Genomic DNA, 12,266 nt, shown 5'->3' with positions numbered 1-12,266 from the left:
GTCATGATCTCGAGCCCTGCGTCGGGCTCTGCACTGGGCATCGAGCCTGCTTAAGATTCTCTCTCTCCCTCGCCCCTACCCTGACTCACATGCTCTCTCTAAACAAAAGAACACAACTCCAAGGCCCTTCTTTAGCACACTTCTGCTGTGCATGTGAGAGGGAAGGTCCGGGACTTGCTTTCTCGCTCCCTGCTCCCACCTCCTGGCGAGAAGAGCAGAGAACAGCTAAGTACTCCGAGTTTACTAGGACCTGAGCTTTTTACAGACACGCTCACCGAAAGCAAAGCAATCCTATGAGAAGGAGTAAGAATCCCTATGAACGGGTGAGGACCAAGGCCCGAGACGTAAGCTGCGGTGCTTGAGGTCACACGCCAGAGCAGGGTTCCGACAGCGGGCTCCAACCCCGTGTGCCCTACACTCAGGGGTGTGTGGCCCCAAGCGAGGATGCTGTCCCTTCCCTTCCTGTCACACTGAGGAGCAATGCCGACAGAAGATTCCAGAATGTGTTTTGAGTTCCTCAAAGTAAGGGGGCACTGTTACCACACACCTTGTTATCACAAATTCTTCTCCCTTCCTTCCCTGCCACCTCGGGGGCGTGCTCACGGGTCACCACCACTGGGGGTTCCAAGCACAGGGCCCACCCGCCTTGTCCGCTCCTGGCCCAGGCTCGCGCGTCCACCATCCCCACCCTTGCTCCACAGCTGGGAGACAAGAGCAGGTTTCCTGTCCAGAGCCCAGGCTGTGGACAGACTTCTGTCACCTCAAGCTCCATCTGTCACACAGACCATTCCTGAGCACAAGTCACACCTGTGACAGCAGGGGTCACATCAGGGGACAAACCGCCCAGGAAGTTCCTTCCACACAGTGTTGACTTCCCCAACCTCTTAGGCAAAGGCACACAAACATGACTGTGGTTCTTTCTGAGAGCCCCCTCTCCTAGGTTGAAGAGCCCCTCCCCAGGTCCTACCTTCAGCCCCTAGGTTCCAGGCTCTGAAGAGCTCCCAACCTCCACCCCAGACACAGCCGTGACCCGTTCCACCAAAACACATTTACGTGAGTCTGTGTGAACATGTTTACCTTATATTCTGTCCCTGCTCATTACAGAAGCAACATGTTCCCCTCATGCCAGATTCAAACCCAGAGGCACTTTCAAGGGCAGGAGGGTGGGATGGTGACCCAGCCTCCTCAGCCCCGTCCTTCCGATAACCTGTGCTGTTTGAGGGGCGTCCCTCAGGAGTTAAAAAAAAAAAAAAATGCAAAACTAATTGTTAAATGAAAGAAGTGAAGGGAAAGATGTATATGTATTGTATCATGCCATGTGTGTAAGAGACACACATAAAATACTGCTTGAAGGCTTCAAAGCAGTCCCCGCACACCAACCCCGGGGAGTGGACCTGGGCAGCGAGGGTGGGACCCACCCCGTGCCTGGGGATCCTCTCTGACCGTCTGAATGTGGAACCACGTGAATGTATTGTCTACTCCAAAGACTGGCTATTTAAATTAAATATCAAAACAGAAAATGTGCTGATTAAAAGTCCCAAAGCGTGCCTAGCACAGAGCGGGCACTCAAGGGCTACAAGAGAATGAATGAAATAGTGAGTCTAAGCGGCTCCATCTAACGGGAACCAGCCGTCCAAGTAACCTACAAACACGACGCAGGAAAACAGAGAAAGGCGCCCCCGACCTGTTCTTCCAGCAGAATCGTATCAAGGATGAGGGAAAGAGTTCAGACCACATCTGGCAACTAGAACATTCTGAACACTTTCTCCCATGACTCCTGTGAGCAGAGGGAAGACACAGCCACCCAAGGGTCTGGGTACACGGGCCTTAGGGCCCCTACTGTAAGAAGGGCAAGACTTCATGTTTACAATTTACCATAAAACCACACCTAAATCCTGTGTGTTGCCCTAGACCACAATCACAGCGAGCTTCACACAAAACCATCCCCTTTGCCCGAATCGACAAGAAATAATGTGTTTATCACGTTACTTCACACCTCTTGACCTACCAACTCTTATCTGGGGGATTCAAGCACCTTCATTTGAAGGTCACACTCTAAATGAACCTTTCAGATTTACAAACTGGGGCATCGAAGTGCGTCGCCCAGGGTCACACGGCAGAGACCGGACCCATGGGCCTCGTGTGTGTGTCCGCGTCCCCACGTCTCCCCACAGGCCGGCCACCACCAGCTCCCCCAGATGAAGGCCCCCTGGAAGCCCAGCAGGGTCCACAGGCCCGGGCTCAGCCACAGATCTGCCCTTCCGTGGCCTCTTCAGCACGTGTGCTCCGCGCAGTGTCCCGGTGCCTGCAAAACACGGAACAGCTCACAAGCCCCGTGTCTCAGCAGACTTTGTACGAAACTCTTTGTTTCACAAACAAAACTGCTTCTGAGCACTTCCTTAATTATTTGGTGCATCATTTGCATATTGGTTAATATACTAATTGCAGATCTGCGTTGTATTTATGTGTTAAAACCAGAACCTCTGTTGGAGAACATTTGGCTGACCACCGTTTTGACTAATTTAATGCCTGAAACAGCACAGCCTACCAGGTAACATATTCCATAACACACATCCCGCCCCCGCCCCCGGATTTTAGCTGGCTCTCTCTTAACTTTTTCAAAGCAACTTCTTATTGAAAAATTAGATTGACCTATTTTCTATAAAGAAACCCTTGCCCAATAAACCATGGTTAAAATACCTGCACCAAAATTATGTCTGACTCTTACTCAAATGGTTGGTACTTTAAGTCTGTGTAATAAATGAACGCCTGCTCTGTGTTTTACAAAATTCAGCTGCCGCAGGAAAGACACTTCAGCTGGAAACCAATTTTAACTGATGAAATAAAAATTATCTTTGTGAGAAACAAAATAGACAAATTTTGAAATTGCTGCTGTAAAGATTCCCCGAATAGGATATAAACTCTGAAGAATCATTCTATTCCCTTGGGGAATTTCAGCCAATAAAATATTCACATCTAGACATTTTAAAAGGAACTGGGAAGGGGCGCCTGAGTGGCTCAGTGGGTTAAAGCCTCTGCCTTCGGCTCAGGTCATGATCTCAGGGTCCTGGGGATTGAGCCCCAAATTGGGCTCTCTGCTCAGCAGGGAGCCTGCTTCCTCCTCTCTCTCTGTCTGACTCTCTGCCTACTTGTGATCTCTGTCTCTGTGTCAAATAAATAAAATCTTTAAAAAAAAAAAAAAAAGGAACTGGGAGATCCAATGTTTGCACCAAGTTCTCACGGGGGTGGAGGCACGTCCACACAATGTCTCTACTGGATCAAAGACCTCCAGTTCCCAGGAAAAATTTCAGGCATGTTAGGCTCAAATGAATTCTATCACCAAGGTAACCCGTGCACCAAGGTCAAAGTGGCAGCGGTCATGGTCAGGGTTTGGTCGGAGCCAAGGAGAGAGGTCATGGGAAGAAAACGATCGGTGAGACTGTGATGGCAGGAATCTGCCCCAGAAAGGGGTGTGCTTGCACCCGTGGCCCTTCCCCAAGCACCTCCAGCATGTGGTCCACCGTTCTGTGCATTTCTCCAACATCTGCCACAGCAATGTCCAAGAGCAAAGAAAAAGCCATGCTTCTGTTTCACAATAGGTTCCCAAGCAGCTCAAATCCCCCCGACACAGGGCCAGGGGACCTGAGAACGAACGTCAAGTCGGTTGAGTACTGACCCAGGCAGAGTTCAACACCTTTCCTCACCCAGGGCTCTGCAGTCGGGCCCAATAAGACAAACCACAGGGAAATGTCTCAAAGCCAGGCAACGCTGCCCAAAAGAGATTTGACTACGCGGTTATAGCGACAGCAATCTGCCCCGGGAACTACAGAAATTAAACAAGATCTAGTCGTGCTCCCCAAGGGCGCCTTAGGGCTCAAGGACCATCGTTTCTGTAAGGTTGTCGTTACTTAACACCAGTCACCAGGACGTCGGGTTGGATCTACAACATCCTAAGGACAGGCCTCGCCTTCCACTTAACCCCACCAGCCAGGGAGGCCGCAGTCATACCTCTGGGTTCTCCCAGTAACTTCACGCCACCGAGGTTGTCCTCCTCAGGGTCCCTGACGGCCAGCCCCTGAGCGCTGCGCAAAGGGCGTGGCTGCCAGACATGTGCACCTTTACAGCGTCAGCAGGGGCACAGTCCAAAAGTTATTTCAGGAACAAGAGAAAGAAGAGTCAACAGACAAAAAGTAAATAACTGGATAACAGACATGAGAACAAAGTGTTGGAGCAACATGATACAATGCCTGAGACTGGCTTTGAAATACCGCCCTCCCCGTCCCAGAACCATAGTCACAGAGATCGGACGGCTGTCAACACTGGGTGATAAGGATAAGGAGGTCATTTTACTCCTCACTTCACGTCCTTAAAAATTGTTTGGAAAACTGCAGCAAGAAAATGGTTTTTTAAGCACGAATTTAGTAGGAACCCAGTTTGTTTTTAAAATAATACATGGATATGCACAAAACCAGAAAGTACCCAGAAAAAAAAGAAGAAAAATAAACGCACCTACAAATTTCTGTGGCACGGTGGGATGAAACCAAAGGGTAAGTCAGCAGATTCCACACCAGCACCAGCAGAGCGCCACCGCTCCCAGCACACAGATCTGTCCTACAAGCCTCACTCATTCACCACCAGTTACGGGAGCCAACACGTCTTGATGGCACTTACCTTTCCCAGTGGAGAATATGATGATTTAACACACATACATATAGTAAAACCAGTACCTCTTTGATCACCTGCCCTTATGCACGACATTCCCTGAACAAAGTGCAGCCTGACCCAGATGGTGCACCCAAGTGTCACCCACCTGTCACCCTACACTCAGGTGGGCCTTTGTCCCCTAGCTCTTTGCTCAGAGAATGAGGACATATGTCTGGTTCCTCTACCGGAAGATGCCAGGGCTCATCCGCCAGAGAAGAGAAGGGCAAAAGGATCAGATGCTGATGGGGAAGACTGCCCCCCCAGGAGACAGACGACGGGAACCAGAGGAAGCCCAAACCACCGCCTGGCGTGGACCATGAAGATGCCCATGGAAGCTCCAGTCATGCGGTCCACTCCCTCACTAGCTCCATCTTTCTAGCACTGCAGGCGGACGCGAGGCAGGAAATCTCCGAGAAACATCACCGCAGCGGACAGGGAGCCAGGCTAAGCAAGGAGACTCTGTTCCAGAAACTCCACTTGATAAAGGTACTGAGTTGCGAGACCAATGACTCAAGACAGCTGCTCCACAGACCTTTCCGGACAGATGTCCCTCAATGAGAAAAAAACACTCTCTTGGCAGAATGGTTTTCTATCAGTACGGACACCCAGGAGCGCCGGCCGAGCAGCACAGCCCCTGAAGGTTCGGCAGGTGAGCCGATAAAGGTCCAAGCCCCAAGCCAAGGGGATTCTTTCGATCTTATGTCCTCAGAACACTGGTCATCCTATGCTCTCAGGGCATGGTACTGATTACCCGAAAGTTCAGACTCCTGACCTTTGTTACCTGAGTCACACATCCTCTCTATACAGACACTACAAAAGCAGGGGAAAACTGCCACATCAGCCAATCCTTGGGCCAAAGGGTAAAGCAGATACATCCCCTTCTCATTACCTGTCCACTCTCAGCCTTTTTTTTTTTTTTTTAAGATTTTATTTATTTACTTGACAGACACAGATCACAATTAGGCAGAGAGGCAGGCAGAGAGAGAGAGAGAGAGAGGAGGAAGCAGGCTCCCCACTAAGCAGAGAGCCCCAAGTGGGACTCCATCCCAGGACCCTGAGATCATGACCTGAACTGAAGGCAGAGGCCTAACCCACTGAGCCACCCAGGCACCCCCTCTCTCAGCTTTTAAGAGAAACTTTTCTTTTTTTTTTTTTTTAATTTAAATTCAATGAGCCAACATATAGTACACATCATTAGTTTCAGATGCAGAGATCAATAATTCATCAGTTGCATATAACAGCCAGTGCTCATCACATCACCAGCCTTCCTTAATGCCCCTCCTCCAGTCACCCCACTGCCCACCCCCTTCCCTCCAGCAACCCTCAGTTTGTTTCCCAGAGTGAAGAGTATCTCATGGCTCCTCTCCCTTTCTCTTGACTTCTCATTAAGTTTTCTCACCCTTCCCCTGGGGTCCTCTGCGCTGGTTCTTAAATTCTACATATGAGTGAAACCCTAAGACAATTCTCTCTCTCTCATAGCCTTATCTCACTCAGGATCATCCCCTCCGGGGTCCATCTGTGTCGATGTAAATGCTGACAGCTGAGTGATAGATACTCCACCGTATAAATGCACCACATAAGAGAAGCTCTTCTTCCAAACTGACCAGTCCCAACCTGATGGATGATGCCAGTCCTAGGAGGTTTCCCATTCTGCTTTGGACCAGGAGTCCCTGACCCCAATCTGAAACTGGTCTGAACCTAAAGATCCAAGTGCTAGAACCTATAGAGTCTGAGTGCCCATCTCATGAATCCTACAGCAACATGCCCATCACAGGCTACAGGAATTCTTCCTTCCAGGAAGATGAGTCAGGGACAGCCACACAGGTGACAAGGGCACAGTGCTGACTCCCACCTGACACCTCAGATGATGTTCTTTCTGTTCTGGACCACAGTTTATGACTCATGACAGGGCAAAATTTGTCCAGACTCGATCAAGAATCACAGCCACTAGCCCGCTCCTGTTGCCGCTGGGTTATCCATTAACTGTCCAACTGTGGGTTTTCTCAGAAGCTGTGGTCTTTGAATAGGTCTGGACAAATTCAGGGGCCAGGCACTAGGAAATGGACATCCAAGTAAATCTGAGGTTATGTGAAAATAAACACACAACAGCAAAAAATGCCCATTCTTTAGAGCTAACCCCTGCTTCTCATTTAGGTCATGTCTAACTTAGTTCAAGGGCGGGAAAGCTAATCAAGTTTGACTCCAATGTCCGGGCTGGGACAGCCAATGCTGCTGTGTTCTAGGCTTTTGCTTTTCCTTCAATGCCAAAGAGGGTCACAAGTAGTAACTGGTACGAGCCTTTCCTGCGTGAGAAGAACAGTGACTGAAGTTAAGGGCTAGCTCTTAAAGGAAGTCAAGTAATGAACCAAATTAACAAATCCCTGTATGGACTAATGACACTTCATGAACTAATGACCATAGGCAGAACAATGCTGTCGCCTGCGTGGACGCCCGCCAGCGTTCACAGCAAGGGGGGAGCACAGCAGTCGCACCTGAGTGAGCCGGGCAGAGCACGGGTTCCCAGTGGACCACGGCGCCTCTCCCGCTGGTACGGAGATGGCCGGGGACAGGATGCCCCGCTCTCCCCAGCCACACAGCTACGTTTGTGTGATCACATCCCCGGTAACACCTTCGAATGAGCACGCTGGATGTGGGCGAGTCAAGATGGGATTTGTGGTAACAATCAAGCAGAACAAGCTGCTGGTGTTGTCCCGGGACCCCCCAACCCCGCCATGAACAGTTCCTTTCCCCACCACGGGGCAGGTGTAGTCCGGGCCCTCATGACACAGGACAGCACATGATGGCTGAGCGCCACTCCCTGCCACAGCCACTGGCCACCATCAGCCTGACCAGCGGCAGACGATGCTGACTGAGACTCGGTGATATCGGCCTCCTGACCTGTCCATGCAGGCTGTGCCTCTTTCTGTCATTACCTGATTCAATTCAACATTAACCCACGAACTGGAGTCTGGAAACCAAGTGACCAGTTTCTACACAAATGAAACTCAATGCTTTGGGAAGGCAGGACAAACAGAACGAGCTAGAAGAGACAGGTGCCACCCAAGGTGTCTGAGACCACATTAGTGTCCTGAGGGGAAAGGGGGGCTTCGAGTCCAGGTGGCTCCGTCCCGGGCTGCTCTGGACAGCCGCTGTGCTAGCAGCCCTCTGAAAGAATGAGGACCGAACACTGTTGGTGACACGGGTCGAGTGTGCTTCGTGGGGAGCGACAACACAGAGCAGCATCAGGCATCAGGGGACCCCCGTCCAGAGACACGGCCCCCACACCACATCAAAGACTGGCCACTTCTCAACACCATTATCTCCAGGTTCCATAGATGCTTGTGGTGGTGTATGCCATTTTTCCCTACTCCACCGTTCACGGATTCATCGTGAGACTACAGGTGCCAAGTGTACTTGACAAGACTCTCGAAGGATCCACACCAAGGTCTGGATCCTCGTATTTCCCTCTTTCCCTGATGAAGATCTGGAACAAGAATGAAAGTGGTATAGTTTACCCTGAGGAAATCTCAGCCCCTTTCAGTGGCCAGTGTCCTCCAGGGTCTCACTTCCCTAAGCTCCACAGAGCAGGGACCCAGTGTGCCCCGTCTGGAGGCCAAGGTTAAACACCACCTCTTCTCTTTTCTCTGCATTTTCAACGCCCATGAGCTCACACACACGTGGCCAGCTCGGCATTGAGCAAAGCAAGGCAAAGGTCAATTCAAACGATAACATTCTTTTTCTTCCCCAGGATGCTTTGTTTCAGATCAATCTATGTTCACAGATCTGTAAGGAGCAGCAGTTCAAGCGTACACAAAGAGGGAGTAAAAAAAATTCAGGACCATGGAAGGGGGGATATACTTGAACCAGAGAGTGAAGGAAAAGGCCAGTCTTAACGCAAATCAGTTACAAAGTAGAAAGAACTAGACTTAAACTCTATGATACTGGGAAAGTTAACCACCTTTCCAAGCCAATTTCCTTGTGTATAAAGTGTAAGGATACTGTAACCACCTACTTCATGGGATTAAATGAGAGAAAGAGTTGCAAAGCACTTAGTATAATCCAGGCACAGAGCAGGTGCTCAGTAAATCATGGCTGCCTTCAGTACAGTAGTACCTTCTCTCACCCAAGCCTACGCCGGACCCTAGATGACATCATTTTCCCCATCTTCCCCCTCTTGACTTAAGAACTCAAAGATTCTCTTCAAATCAGCCAAGTCCCCACACCTCTGACTCTCTAAAAGCAGCAGCTCTGAGACTCCATTACAAAGAAAGCTCTGAGGAGCCGCGCCTGGGTGGTTCAGTGGGTTAAAGCCTGTGCCTTCAGCTCAGGTCATGAGGCTCTCTGCTCAGCAGGGAGCCTGCTTCCCCCACTCTCTATGCCTGACTCTGCCTACTTGTGATCTCTGTCTGTCAAATAAATAAATAAAATCTTTAAAAAAAAAAAAAAGAAAGAAAGAAAGAAAAAAGAAAGCTCTGAGGAGTGAGGTGAGATCACTTGTAAGACGTGTCTCGTTCCTCAGCGCACTCTTGGGAGCTCAGCAATTAGGGACACTCAAAATGTGAACATTACTGGCTGATTTAGGTTATTAAACTGACTCAAAATTACTGTGCACTAAGCTCAAGGGCAACAAACACACCCACACGGATCGGTTAATCCTCTCTACATCAATATCCCTGACCCATTCTCTCTGCAGTGAAATCTCATCCTCTGAGCTCTCTGGCGTGGCTGGTGGACTTAGATCCAAGTTGTCCGCTCCGCAGACAGCAGGCAATCATCCCAGCCATGGCCCCTCACACCAGCTGAAAGCCCGTGTGGGGGAGGGTGCCCCGTGAGTCACCGGCAGCGCCTCCTTACACTGTCACTCCCCAGTTCAAGGAGGATCGTGAACCTTGGATCACGCACATCCCCAGTCAAGCAAGATGAAGATGGTGAAGGGTAGAGGCAGGTCTAGTTGTGACACGAGCGCAGACAGCCATGACACACCATAGCAGAAGGTGGGGAGGTGGCGGGGGGGGGGGGGAGGACACAGCTGGGCTGATTTTTAACAACATGCCAGCCACACACACATGAGGTCCCAGCCCCGCCCCCTCCCACAAGAGAGAAAATCTATGTTTAAAAGTTCTGAAGGACACGTGTCTAAGTTTATTTAGATGTCTGGGTCTCTCTGCCTCTGTGCATGAGTTATCTTTAATGTTGTTATAAATGATGTTGATAATGATGTTGATAAACATCAACACGGGTTCGCGGCTTTGAGGGCAAACACCAGCTGAAGAGTCTGCCTTTCCTGTGTGCCAAAGATGACAAAAAACAATAACTGTCACCTAAGCGACCATTCAGGTTCCAGCGGTATTCGAGATAAATCCGTTCTTTCCTTTAAGGAAAAGCTTTCTCCTCAGATGTTACTGATTCACAGAAGCCAGGAAATACAAAGGTGTGGAATCTATGAGGGGGTGACAGGAACAGAACCTGCCTCAAGGGGCTTCCGTCGGAGAACTGTGACCTGAAGCCCTGACCTGGGAACGCCTTCTGCGTGTGAGACACATTTCCAAAGCCTACGCACAGAAACCCTTCCAGGCCAGGATATGCTCGCAAATACTTCACCATCTCGTCAAGAGCATACTGTGTGTGGCTCTCTCATTCATAAAAGTCGCAGTCCTGTTACTTTTCTACTCTCTCTGAGCTTCTTGACAAACAGTCTTCGGAAAATAGTCATTATTCACCTGAAATGGTAATGACAAATAAATACATATGCACCTCAAATGGAAACCGCCCCACCGATCGGATGCGAACAATCGGGGTCGTAACAGCCCCCACGCGCTGGGAACACACATCCAGAACACTTGAATGAACTGGCAGATACTGAAAAGTTAATTACTACCATGAGATCCTAAATTTTTAAATCATCAGCTTTTAGGTCAAAATGGTTTCTGAACGCTATGCAATCATAATTTTAATTTTTAGAATTTTTAGATTGTTTTAACGCCACAAAGTCGTTCAGCCCAGCTGCATGCCTTCTCTAAGTGATGGGAAGTACCTCCCCCGCCCCGCAAGTGCCCTGACGTGGTTCTGGTATCACTTTCCAAAGGTGAGGTTCTGGTCAGCTCCTGCCATGTTCTGGGCAACCAGCATGTATTCCATTCTCAATCGAACCAAGCCAAGAATCTCAATGACCATCAAGTCACCACATGAAGAAATTCACCGAAAAAGCTGAAAACCATCCCACAGTTCTCTTTTGATATAGCAAGTATTGCTGAGCAGGCCCTGTGACCACATACACGTGCATATGTGTGTGCGCACACCGTGCAAGGCATCATGTATGTACATACGCACGTGTGCATGCACAGATATACACGTACGTGCTGGGGAGAAACAGGGTTTGCCCACCAATGTGAAATCAGGGATTTGGAACTATGGGCCCCGAAAGGCTCAGAAGGGTTGTCACCAGCTACGTGGACTTTACCTGGGTATGTTCCCTTTAACCGTTTTCTCTTACTGGAGAGTAAAGTGAGTCCGGTGGTCTAGAGATGGCTGAAGTTTCAATCTTCGCTCTTCTGGTTACAGGCTGTGGGATCTTGGGCATGTGACCCAGCCCCTCTGTGCAACAGCTTCCCGCCTCCACAAGCAGGAGGGTAGGAACACGTCCATGAGCCCGTGAGGATGAACAACATGTGTCATGACTGCAGGCCCTGAGAATAATGCTCCCCATCGGCGCTCAGCAGCATGTGCGCCCATGCCTTCTCAGTACGAAGAAAACATGAACTGAAGCTTTCTTTCCGTGGAACAAAGTATGAGACCAGCGACAACGACTTCTTGTTCCAAGTATGTGCAATGTGAGTGTGTGAGCAGCAGGGGCTGGGCACTGGGCAGACACCAAATGGGGCTCAGAGCCTGTCTTCCGCCGGTGCTGATGCAACTGGCCTCCCCGCGGGCCCCAGCGAGACCAGAGGCTCAGGACGCCATGACCGACTCCTACCGCGGACGCCACCACGGCAACTGTGCTGCCCTGCGGTGACAGTAATTAGCATGTGTGACCAGACCAGCAGCAGACTCCTGAAACACGGCAGCTTCGGATAAACACTTACGCCTAGTAATTGACCTCATTGGGACTTGTGGCCTCATCGTGAGGCAGGCAGCAGAAACCGGGGTCAATCACCTGAGCAGGGAAAAGCATGAATAGTCACACTCGAACACGCACAGCACACCTCTGCCTTCCCACCATTGCCAAGTTCTAAACACGTGCCGTTTCCTGTATCTTTCGTTGGAGGAGGTACTTGAAATGTCAGCATCCATCCCTCACCTCCTTTCCAAGGACACCCTGTCAAGGGGCCCAGCACCCATGACACTGTCAGATCCGGAAGGACCCTTCCATCTGCTGAGTGATCACCATGGACCCGATTCTTGTCCTTCTCTACCTGTAGTAGGTGTTTTCATCTCTGCTTTTCAAAGTAAGAACATGAGGGCCTGGAGAGATCATCTTCCTTTCTTGAGGACACCTGGGAGTGGCAGCACCAAGAATCAAAGGCAGATGGGGCACCTGGGCGGTGCAGTGGGTTAAGCCTCTG

General features: G+C 50.1%; 1 protein-coding gene across 13 annotated transcripts in view; it reads right to left on the bottom strand.

Moving 5' to 3' along the window:
* Positions 1 to 12,266, bottom strand: part of SGMS1 (sphingomyelin synthase 1) — a 269,326-nt gene that overhangs the window by 60,058 nt on the left and 197,002 nt on the right. Inside the window, exon 1 of one of the 13 annotated variants that reach the window (XM_047703359.1) lies at positions 11,165 to 11,357. The exons of 10 other annotated variants lie outside the window; for them this stretch is intronic. The gene's annotated coding sequence lies outside the window, so the exon portion shown is untranslated. Of the gene's footprint in view, positions 1 to 4,008; positions 4,028 to 4,671; positions 4,691 to 11,164; positions 11,358 to 12,266 lie in introns of those variants that run through there. 2 more of the 13 variants (XM_047703360.1, XM_047703361.1) reach the window with 2 other exon arrangements.

The sequence above is a fragment of the Lutra lutra genome, chromosome 14, assembly GCF_902655055.1.
Source record: "Lutra lutra chromosome 14, mLutLut1.2, whole genome shotgun sequence".
Lineage (NCBI taxonomy): Eukaryota > Metazoa > Chordata > Mammalia > Carnivora > Mustelidae > Lutra > Lutra lutra.
The sequence above is the reverse complement of the archived record's forward strand: the minus strand, read 5'-3'. Positions and strand labels throughout refer to the sequence as shown.